A 10878-nucleotide genomic window follows, 5' to 3' on the forward strand; every position below is an offset into this window, starting at 1 on the left:
CTGACCAGGCTTGTATACATTTACCCTTGAGAAACTCAGAAAAGGCCCCATTTCCCCAGCAAGAAAGTTGTGGATGGAACTGGAACCAAGAGCACCTACTCCAGTGTTTCAAGGGTCTGCTTTGCCATTTGGGAAAACCCCAGTGCCCCAGGACCAGAGAGCCTGGCTTTCAGTGCGTGAGTATACATGGCTGCAGATACTTTCACTGCAAGTGAAAGAAAAAGGAGCAAGAGGAAGGGGAAAGGGAGAAAGGGAACAGAAGCTACAGCTAGAAGACAAAGTCTCAGTCATACCACTGGCTTACATTGTACCTGGTGATACTGAAGTCCAGAGGGCCAGAGCCCTCAAAATTAAGTGCCTACTACTGAGTGCTGGCTCTTTAATTACATAATCTCTACCTTATCAAAAGCACAAAGTGCTATCCTTGTGAGAATCAAATGTTTTTTTATTTTGAAAGATAATATAGATACAACTGCATCTGTACAGCCTAGAGAATAATAATAGCTAGGTGCTGGTGGTTCATACCTATAATTCTGACTACTGAGGAAACTAAGATCTGAGGGTTGTGGTTTGAAGCCATCCCAGGCAGAGAAATCTGAGACTCCTATCTTCAGTAAATCAGTAAAAAGTCAGAAGTGGAGTTGTGGCTCAAGTGGTTAGTGCCAGGCTTGAGTGAAAAAGCTAAAGGACAACATCCAATCCCTGAGTTTAAGACTCAGTACTAGCACATACAAAAACGAAAAAGAAAAACAATCAATAGCAATAATTTCAAAGAACCCACATATCATTTAACTTAGAAAATAAGCCAGTGCCAGCAGCTTGAGAGGTATAGTCGGTGCCCCTGTACCCTTTCTTCCCTACTTCCTAAAACTGTTTTCTTGAATTTTCTGGCAGTCATTCCCTTACTTTCAAATGTACCATCTTTGTGGGACTCCCTACATAGTATATTGTTTAGTTTTGCTTCCTTTTTACTTCATGCAAATAAATTTGTTTTTTTTTTAAATCCACGTCACCAGGTACCAGTGACTTACACCTGTAATCCTAGCTACTCAGGAGGCTGAGATCTGAGGATTGGGGTTCAAAGACAGAAAAATCTGTGAGACTCTGATTGCCAATTAATCACAGAAAAAGCCAGAAGTGGAGTTGTGGCTCAAGTAGTAGAGTGCTAGCCTTGAGCAAAAGGAATTCACGGATAATGCCCAGGCTCTGAGTTCAAGCCACAGGATTGGCCAAAAAAAAAAAAAAGTGGCTGGGGGCGGGGAGAGGGCAGGAGTTTGGCCTAGTGGTAGAGTGCTTGCCTAGCATGCACGAAGACCCGGGTTCAATTCCTCCATACCACATGCATAGAACAAAGCTGGAAGTGGTGCTGTAGCTCAAGTGGTAGAGCTCTTGCCTTGAGAAAAGTCCGAGGACAGTGCTCAGGCCCTGCAGTCAAGCCCCACGACTGGCAAAAATAAAATAAAATTAAAAAAAAAAAAAGCAGTGACTCTCACCTGTAATCCTATCTACCCAGGAGGCTGGAGGAGCATGTTTCAAAACCAACCTGGGCAGATAATGTCCATGAGACTCTTCAATTAGACAGCAAAAACTCTGGCTTGAGATGTGGCTGAAGTGGTGGAATGCCATTTGTTCAAGCAAACCAAGAAAGCACTCGGTACTAAAAAACATGCAGCATATCGTGGTTATACATGCCCGTACCTTAATGTAGTGGATGAAGTAGCATTTAGTGGCAGAATTGAGGCAATGGATGTGAAGGTTGGGTCTGGGGGGCTGGAAGTCCCAAGCCCTCCCTGACACAGAGCGTCTCACCTTGGACAGGGAGATCACAGAAGACCACAGGGAAGGGGAGGAGAGCCCACGGCTGTTCCTCTAGTCCTATGTCTGTTTTGGAGTTTGAGTCATCTTGGAAGAGCCCAAAGCATTCCCCCAAGCACAACTGCCCTTGGGGTCCACAGGATGAGGGGAGAGGGGGCCAAGGCTGCTCTACTATAAGTGCCAGCCCCAGCCTGATTCTGAGTACCTCATCTACCCCAGTTCCCACAGCCAGCACCAGGCATACTGTCTGCTCATCTGCCTCTGGCCCTCTTTTGTTTCAGAAGAGCTTGGTGAAGGCAGATTCTTCACCGAGCTCACTACTTTTAGGGTGGTAAAACCATGAAGGGCCTCAGTGGCTCACACCTATAATCCTAGTTCCTTAGCAGGCTGAGATCTGAGAATTACAGTTCAAAGCCAGCTGGGAAAGGATGTGAGACTCTTTTTTTTTTTTTTTTTTTTTTTGCCAGTCCTGTGCTTGGGCTCAGGGCTTGAGCACTGTCCTTGGACTTTCTCAAGGCTAGAGCTCTACCACTTGAGCCTCAGCACCACTTCTGGCTTTTTTTTTTTTGTATGTATGTGGTACCAAGGAATCGAACCCGGGTCTTCGTGCATGCTAGGCAAGCACTTTAACCACTAAGCCAAACTCCCAGCCCGGATGTGAGACTCTTATCTCCATAAACTGCTTCCAGAAAGCTGGAAGTAGATCTGTGACTCAAAGCCTGGAACAAAAAGAGCACAAGGACAGTACCCAGGCCCTGAGTTCAAGCCCCAAGACTGGACACACACACATACTTACACTAAATGACATGTCCGAGTTCATCTACAAGTAGTGCTCGTGATCTACCACAGTGATAATGCCTCACACGTAGACAGTGCTCTCCTGGTGGTGGGCAGAATGTCTGCCCATGGCAGACACTTCTGTGCCTCTCTGTCAGCACTTTCCTAAGCTAGGAGTGTCTCACGCTGCCCTCTGCCCTTTCCTGCCCTTCTCCCCCCACCTTCTGCCCAATTCCATTCATCTTTTTGGTGATGTCACCTTCTCTGTGGGACCTTCCAGAAGTTGAGTGGCCTCCTCCTTGGCTCCCTGCTGTGTCCTCTTTACACACTGGGATGTCCCTGCCAGGACCTTTTCTAGCTTGCCTCATGGGCTCAGATCTCTGCTTGCCAGCCCTTGCCAGGGGAGCCCACAGGACTGGATGATGAGTCAGGCAGTTCTCTGCTCTCCTCCGTGAACCACAGTCTCTCTCTTGCTCTTGGTGACAGTAGCTCCTTCCTGTGAACTGCCTCTCTTCTGTAGAACCCAGGGCTTCTCTGGGGAAGCCCTGCTCCATTTATAGCTGGATTTTGAAAACCTCAGCCCCAGACCTCAGAAACCCACTAGATTCATGGCGCTGGTCACGAAGCTGAGCCTGCTTCGCTCCAGGCATGACTTGGGGGCTTCACTTGCCCACTTGCTTCCCACACAGCTGTGTGAAGTCTACAAAGCTGGCCTCCCCAGGAATGACCTTGGGCATCTCAGCTTGGGGAGGACTCCAGAGACGGGCAAATCTGTAAGAAGTTTGGGTCAGACACTGGAGGCCATGCTTGTAATCCTAGCTACTCAGGAGGTTGAGATCTGAGGAACAAAGTTTGAAGCCAGCTAGGGCAGGAAAGTCCTGCCCTGGGCAAGAAAAGACTAATCTCCAATTAGTTGATCAAAAGCTAGAAGTGGAGCTGTGGCTTAAATGACAGAACACCAGCTTTGAATGAAAAAGCCAAGGGACAGTGCTCAGGCCCTCAGTTTAAACCCTGATATGGAACAAATGAAGAGGAAGAGAATGAGGAGGAGCAAGAGAAGAAGGAGGGGGAGTGGGGGGGTGGAATACTCCCTTGCCTTAGCTGCAGAGCTAACCCTTAAAATCAGCAAGGCCTTCTGAAGTGGCAAAAGGACTGTATATTTTACAAAGATTCATCACAGTAGGGCTACAAAAATCAAGCAGCTAACTTAAAAAAAAGAATGCATTCAGATATGGCACAGTATATTTGGATTATTGGCAAGATGATTGGAGGATTTGTTTTAAAAGTATTTCCTTGAAGGCATACCTGATTGTAAGCATGGAGCTATGAAGTGTGTGCCCGGAGCCTCTTGTGGTGCAAGAAGGTAAAGAACAGTTCCGAGTAGCACAGCAGAGTGCCTGAGCCAAAGCAGCTAGCCACGGGAGCAGGGGATGGACACAAGTGTATTAAATATACAGCGAAGGGCAAAGAGGTGGATCTTTTCCCTCTCTCTCTCTCTCTCTTTCTCTCTTTCTCTCTCTCTCTCTCTTTTGAGACAAGGTCTCTCTGTGCAAAACTAATACCTCTTGTCAGTTTGAATGTCTGGATCTCTGAGTCCCAGGTGCCACAGCATGCCTGGATGTCTGAATCCAAGAAAACATTTTCCTAGTTTCAGAGCACCCTGCAGCTCTCTGTAACTTTCTCCCTCCTTCTCTTTCTCCCCGCCCCCTCCTCCTCCTTCACCTCCTCCTCCTCCTTCTTTTCCTTTTATCAGTCATGGGGCTTGAACCAGGGCCTGGGCACTTTACCTAAGCTTTTTTTTTTCCTCAAAGCTATCTTTCTACTAGTTGGAGCCACAGCACCACTTCTGTTTCTCTGGTGGTTATTTAGAAATAGGAGTCTCACAGGCTCCTGAATAGCTAGGATTACAGGCATGAGCCACTAACACTTAGCACAACTTCCTTCCTTCTTTCCTTTCTTCCTCTTCATTCCTTGCCAGTCCTGGGGACTGTACTCAAGGTCAGAGCACTGTCCTTGGGCTTTCCTCAAGGAAAGTACTCTACCACTTGAGCCACAGCACCATTTCCGGCTTTTCTTTTCTTTTCTTTTTTTCTTTTCTTTTTTTTTTTTCCAGTCCTGGGCTTGGGCTCAGGGCCTGAGCACTGTCCCTGGATTTTTTTCTCAAGGCTAGAGCTCTACCACTTGAGCCACAGCACCACTTCTGGCTTTTTGCTACGTATGTGGTACTGAGGAATTGAACCCGGGTCTTTGTGCATGCTAGGCAAGCACTCTACCACTAGGCCAAACTCTTGGCCATTTCCGGCTTTTCTATGTATGTGGTATGAGGAATCGAACCCAGGTCTTTGTGGATGATAGGCAAGCACTCTTCCACTAGGCCAAACTCTGGGCCCCAGCACAGCTCTTTCCTTAAGACCTCAAGCCTACCATCCTCCTGCCTCAGCCTCCTTGTACTGGGGTTACAGTCATGCTGGCCTGAGGCAAATCTTCCTTACAAAATAATCCTGCTTCCCCAGGAGGTGGAGCTTGGGTGTGTTCTGGAGATGCTGATTGGAGATTGGAGACCACTCATGTGAGGAAAAGGAAAGCCAGTAAGTTTATCTGCAGAGACAGCACGTCAATTGGGAAGCCAAGGTTATAAACTTGGCAGGGAGAAACTTAGTAGCGAGAAGTTTCTCCCTGCCAAGAGATGCTATGACCATAGACACTTTGCCTCTGTGGTACCCAACACCCCAGAGCAACACCTGAGGCAAACCCAGATTAAAGCAGATGAGGGCTCCGCAAAAACTGTCTACAGTCAAGAGAAGCACCGACAGGCCAGAGTGGTCATAAACCCAAGAACCTATACTGACATGATGCAAAGGTGTCCAGCGTTGGAACTGGGGACAGAAAGAGAAGTGATGAAAACAGCAGAGGAAAAACATCACCAACACCTGGAAGTAAGTTACCAGGAATCCCTGAGCCTTGTGGTATCAGATGTTAGGAAGATGGCTGGGCACTGGTGGCTCATGCCTGTAACCCTAGCTACCCTGGAGGCTGAGATCTGAGGATCAAAGTTTGAAGTCAGCCAGGATGGAAACATCTATGAGATGTATCTCCAATTAATCAGTAAAAACCTGGAAGTGGAGGTTTTTGTGTGTGGTTCAAGTGGTAGAGCATCAGGCTGAACACAGGAAAAGCTACAAGACAGTGCCTATGTTCGGCGCTCAGTTCAGTTCAGAGCCTCAGTTCAGTACTGACTGGCGGGAGTGCGCGCACGCACGCACGCACGCACGCGCGCGCGAGCACACACACACACACACACACACACACACACACACACAAGGAAGGACAGAAACTCCTGTACACCCAAAGTTAATGCTCAAATCTAAATGTTTGCCCTAGAAACTACAATTTGAGCTCATGTCCCTTATAGATCCACAGTGTGTGTGTTCAGTTCCCTTCCCGCCTCCCCCCCTCTCTTTTCCAGTCCTGGGCTTGAACTCAGGACCTGAGCACTGTCCTTGGACTTTCTCAAGGGTAGAGCACTACCACTTGAGCCACAGCACCACTTTGGCTTTTCTTATGTATGTGGTACTGAGAAATTGAACCCTGGTCTTCATGCATGCTAGGCAAGCACTCTACCATTAGGCCAAACTCCCAGCCCTGGTTCAGTTCTCTTATGGCTAAATCAACTCCAATTTGGGAAGATGTCCAAGGTCTAAACTTTTTTGCTCAGCCTTCCCTGCCAGCCTGATGCCCTCTCCCCCAGTCCTGCTGCCTTTGCTCCCTCTTCTCTGAACCTTGAGTCTGACTGCTGAAACTGGAAAGCCCCTAGAGATTGATTAACCTGAAACTTGGGTTTATAGAGGGAAAGACAGACATCAGGGAGGGAAGGACGATAGGACTTTGCTTCTGGCCACATGCCAGGCTCCTTTAAACCTCAAAGACTACCCCTGGCCTCATCTGATGGCAGCCAGACCCACACAGGGCCACCAAAGTACCTGTGACTCACCTGGCGCCCTGGTGAGGAGTAACACTTAAGGAAGGGAAGAACCTCAGTGCTGATGGAGTGGAAGGTTCTACCTTCTTGCCCTTTGCTCACAGGTGAATCCCACCTGATTTGAAGCTCTTAGAAGAGGTGGAACCTAGAAGTAGGTAAAGGATTAATGGTCTCTACCCCTCCCAGCTAGGCCCTAAGGCCATTACCCATGGGAGGATTCTGCATAGCCCTGGGTCTGCCAAGAGGGCCTGGGTCCCATGTTTGGGTTGAAGTCCGTGGTCTGCACTAGGGGTCTTGGCTTTGGTGATATACTGGATGCTGCCAGAGAAAACTGTGTCTTCTGGGCATGGTAAGTAGGGCCCTGGGTGGGCATTTGTGTCTGCAGGCTGGGGTGGGGGGTGTTGAAAGTCTCCTCGCTATGTTTTCTGTCTGGAACTCTGGCCTGAGGATAAGGCTCTGGTTTGGCACAGGTTGGCTCATGCCTGGGAAGTGGATGTGGGAGGAGCCTAACAGCTCCCATGTTGCTTTGCCTGGCCACCTCTTCTGGAGTCACCTCCTGGGGTCAGAGGCCTGGGGACTCAGAGCTGAGAGAGAGCACAATGCTTGAGGGGGGTCCAACTGGGCTGTGTGTGGAGATGCCATAGGAGCTGGGCAGGGATGGGCCAACAATGAGACCGGTTCTGAATGCAGAGCCAGGGTCCATTGAAGCAAGCAAAGTCACAGCTGGGTGAAATGGAGAGGCCATTGCAGGTGCATCCCAAGGCCTTGGGGTCCACAGTTGTGCCACTCCCCAGCTGGTCAGATAATCATGTTACTGAGACCTGCTGGCTCTTCTTAACTGGACTGAGAATTTCCTTTGAGGGGTGGTGCCTAGCTGGGCTCAGCAAACCAGAAAAAGTCTTCTTCCAGGATATGGTAATCGGTCCAGAAAAGACCCATGCCCCCATTTAGGCCAGTTGGAGCTACTGAGTCTTAATTCAGGGTCTCCTCTTTGAGCTAACCGCGAAGTCAATGTTTTCTTGCCAATTACAAATAAAAGCAAGGAATGGACTGGAATGTGGCTTAGTGGTAGAGTGCTTGTCTAGCATGCATGAAACCCTGGGTTCGATTCATCAGTACCACATAAACAGAAAGAGAGCTTGAAGTGGTGCTGTGGTTTGAGTGGTACAGGTTCATCCTTGATCATAAGAGGTTCAGGGACAGAGCCCAGACCCTGAGTTCAAGGCCCAGGACTGGCAAGAAAGAAAGAATAAAAGCAAGGACTGTCAGGCCATAGAAGAGGAGATAGGACTAAGAAATTGAAGGAGCACAGATTCAAGCCTTGCTTGAAGCTGTAGGAGTAGAGGGGTGGAGCATGGTGGGCCCTCTCCTGGCCTTCCTTCTCAGCTCCTGAGTGATTGAAAAGCTGCACAGGTGGAGAAAGAGATAGGGAAGCTGACAAACCAGTCCTCCCCTTCAACTTTATAGCAACTCTAGGACATTTCAGTTGCCAGATCCTTCAAAAGGGAGGTCAGCCTAAAGCTGTATGTGAGAGACTTTGGCCTCACAATCCTCCTGACCCCAGCTCTGGACAATGGCCCTCTCTTTCCTCTCAAGTCATCTGTGTCTCGCTGACATTTTCTATACCCGGTGTGTGTGGCCACACAGGTGGCACACTGTGCATTGTGGGTTCTGATGTGTACTGTACAACCACACATGGCAGATCTAGTTGCGTTGCTCAATATGTGTAGACACTCAGATGATTTTCACAGCAGTGGATGACCTCGCAAACCTTATTTTGAATCAGAGGGGAAAAAAATCATTCTAGTGTTTTTACAGGGTCTAGAAAATGAGAAACTTTATAGCACTTTAGTTGGGTCTAATCCAAAGACTAGACTAGAAAGTTTATGTGTAAGTAGGGTTATTATTCAGTCATAAAGAATAATGAAAAATGAATGTCACTTGCAAAATAATGGATACAATTAGAGAGCAACAGAAACACAAATGGACAACTGTTACAGGGAGGGAGGATACATTTGGAAGTAGGAAGGGAAAAAGGGATGAGGGGAAAATATGATCAAAGCACCTGTATACGCATGTGAGAAAGTCATGATGAGGTGCGTACAGAATTTTTTTCAAGTTTCAGAGGTTTATTAATCAGTGTAATAAATCCAACCAATCAACATAATTATGGCATGCATTTGCAGGAGATATTTCCTGGTGAAGTGGAAAATTGTGATGGCTTCTGAAGGACCTTCATTTGCAGTAGCTTTATTGCGAGGCTTTTTCAAATTTAGAAGTCTGGACCTTCATTCTTACATTTGCTGTAGTCCACATACACAGAGTCAAACTTGTACTGATCACAGGGGCCCAGTTTGTTCCAGGATTCTGGGTTTTTCTTCCTGTCCCAACTAACATCCGAAATGAACCGAGCCAGGTATGTCTCGGACAGCACTGCTCGAGTACCTCCCACTCCAATAAATACAAAAAGGGGGACCAAGCTTGGATGCTTCCTGGCCTGATTGATGATCTGATGGAGCATCTTTGCAGCAGAGGCCTGGTGTTCAAAAGAGGATAAATAAATCTTTCAGGCGAGACTCAGGCTGCCTCTCGCATAGAGGATTTTTGTAAGGAAGTTTGAAAAGGGAGGTCGGAGGTGAGCATGGTGGCACATGCCTGTCATGGCAGCTACGTGGGAAACAGTGATCAGGAAACCAGCTCAGGCAAAAAGTTAATGGGTCTTCAGATTAATTATGAAGCTGTAAGACCAGCTATCCGGGAGTTATAGGTAGGAGTATATACACGCATATCCACATATGGAAATACCACAAGGAAAAACCCTCACTTTGTACAATTCATAAGTTCTAGTAAAAAATTTATGTATTGGCCAGGTGCCAGTGGCTCACGCTTGTAATCCTAGCTACTCAGGAGGCTGAGATATGAGGAAAGCAGTTTAAAGCCAGCCCAGGTAGGAAAATCTATGAGAAGCTTATTTCTAGTTAACCACCAGAAAGCCAGAAGTGGTGTTATGGCTCAAAACAGTAGAACACTAGCTTTGAGCAAAAGAGCTCAGGGACAGGGCCCAGGTCCTGAGTTCAAGCTCCACGAAAGACAAAAAAAAAAGTTTTATGTGTAAAAATTCATTATTCTGTGTGTGTGTGTGTGTCTTGGGGCTTGAACTCTGCCTGGGTACTGTCCTTGAGCTCTTTTGCTCAAGGCTAGAGCTCTGTCACTTTGAGTCACAGTGCCACTTCTGATTTTTTGGTGGTTAATAAGAGATAAGAATCTCATGGACTTTTCTGCCTGGGCTGGCTTTGAACTGTGATCAGCTTCCTGAGTAGCTAGGATTACAGGTGTGAACCACTGCTCCTGGCTTTAGATTCATTATTCTTAAAGGCTACTTTTGATTGTTTTCTACTTAATAAATGAGGCTTATTGTTTAATAGAATTTAAATTAGTTTTCTCAAGAAAACTAAGATTTATAGGTAAGTGGATTAAAAATAATTTGCTAGGCTTGTTTTGAGAGCTGACTGTATATCGAAATGATCATTACAGATCAAAACCTTACAGGCTATGAATTTTAAAAAAGGAATCTATTTGCTTTTACTACACGGAGGGTTAGAATTCTTGCATCTTGGACTCTATTTTTGTGATTTCTTTAGTTGTTTTAAAAACAAATCATGTGCTTTCTTTCTAAATGAAGAGATAGAAAGAGCCTCTCACTCCTTCAAAGAACTCATTTTAGTTGTGAATAGCTGTTATTTTCAAAAGATGAAAAGCCAAAATGGCTACTTTTTCTCTTTTTAGTGTCCATTTTTTTGAAGTAGTGAGACATCTTGATGTTTCAGGCAAGTTTTTTTCCCCCTTATTTTATTTTAAAAACGGGTGATACATGAACAGTGCAGGTGCATTTATAGTGGTAGAGAAAAATCTCTTTTCTAGGGGCCTTAAAAAGCTTCTGCTCCCCAGGGACAACAAAAGCTAGCAGTTTCTCAAGATCTTTCCAGGGAGGATCTGTGCCTGCCCTCCTCCCCCTGCCCTCCCTCTATGCATAGCGGTAAGTGGATTGGCAGATAGGTAGAAAGATAGATAGATAGATAGATAGATAGATAGATAGATAGATAGATAGACAGACAGGACAGACAGACAGGATAGATAGATAGATGTGACACAGATTCTTTTTATTTTGGGCTGGCACTGGAGTTGGAACTCAGGGCATCATGTTCTCTCTTACAAAGCTATTTCTCTACCACTGGAACCAAACCTCTAGTTCTGACTTTTTGCTGATTAATTGAGATTAAAAATCTCTCTGATTTGTCTGCTGGATC

General features: G+C 46.5%; 1 pseudogene; it reads right to left on the reverse strand.

Annotated features, from left to right (window-relative positions):
* Positions 1-8843: 8843 nt before the first annotated feature.
* Positions 8844-9092, reverse strand: LOC150062092 (cytochrome c oxidase subunit FA4 pseudogene; annotated as a pseudogene).
* Between the last annotated feature and the right edge of the window lie 1786 nt (positions 9093-10878).

This window comes from Megascapheus bottae, chromosome 6 (genome assembly GCF_031878675.1).
Source record: "Megascapheus bottae isolate mThoBot1 chromosome 6, mThoBot2.hap1, whole genome shotgun sequence".
NCBI classification, from domain to species: Eukaryota; Metazoa; Chordata; class Mammalia; order Rodentia; family Geomyidae; genus Megascapheus; species Megascapheus bottae.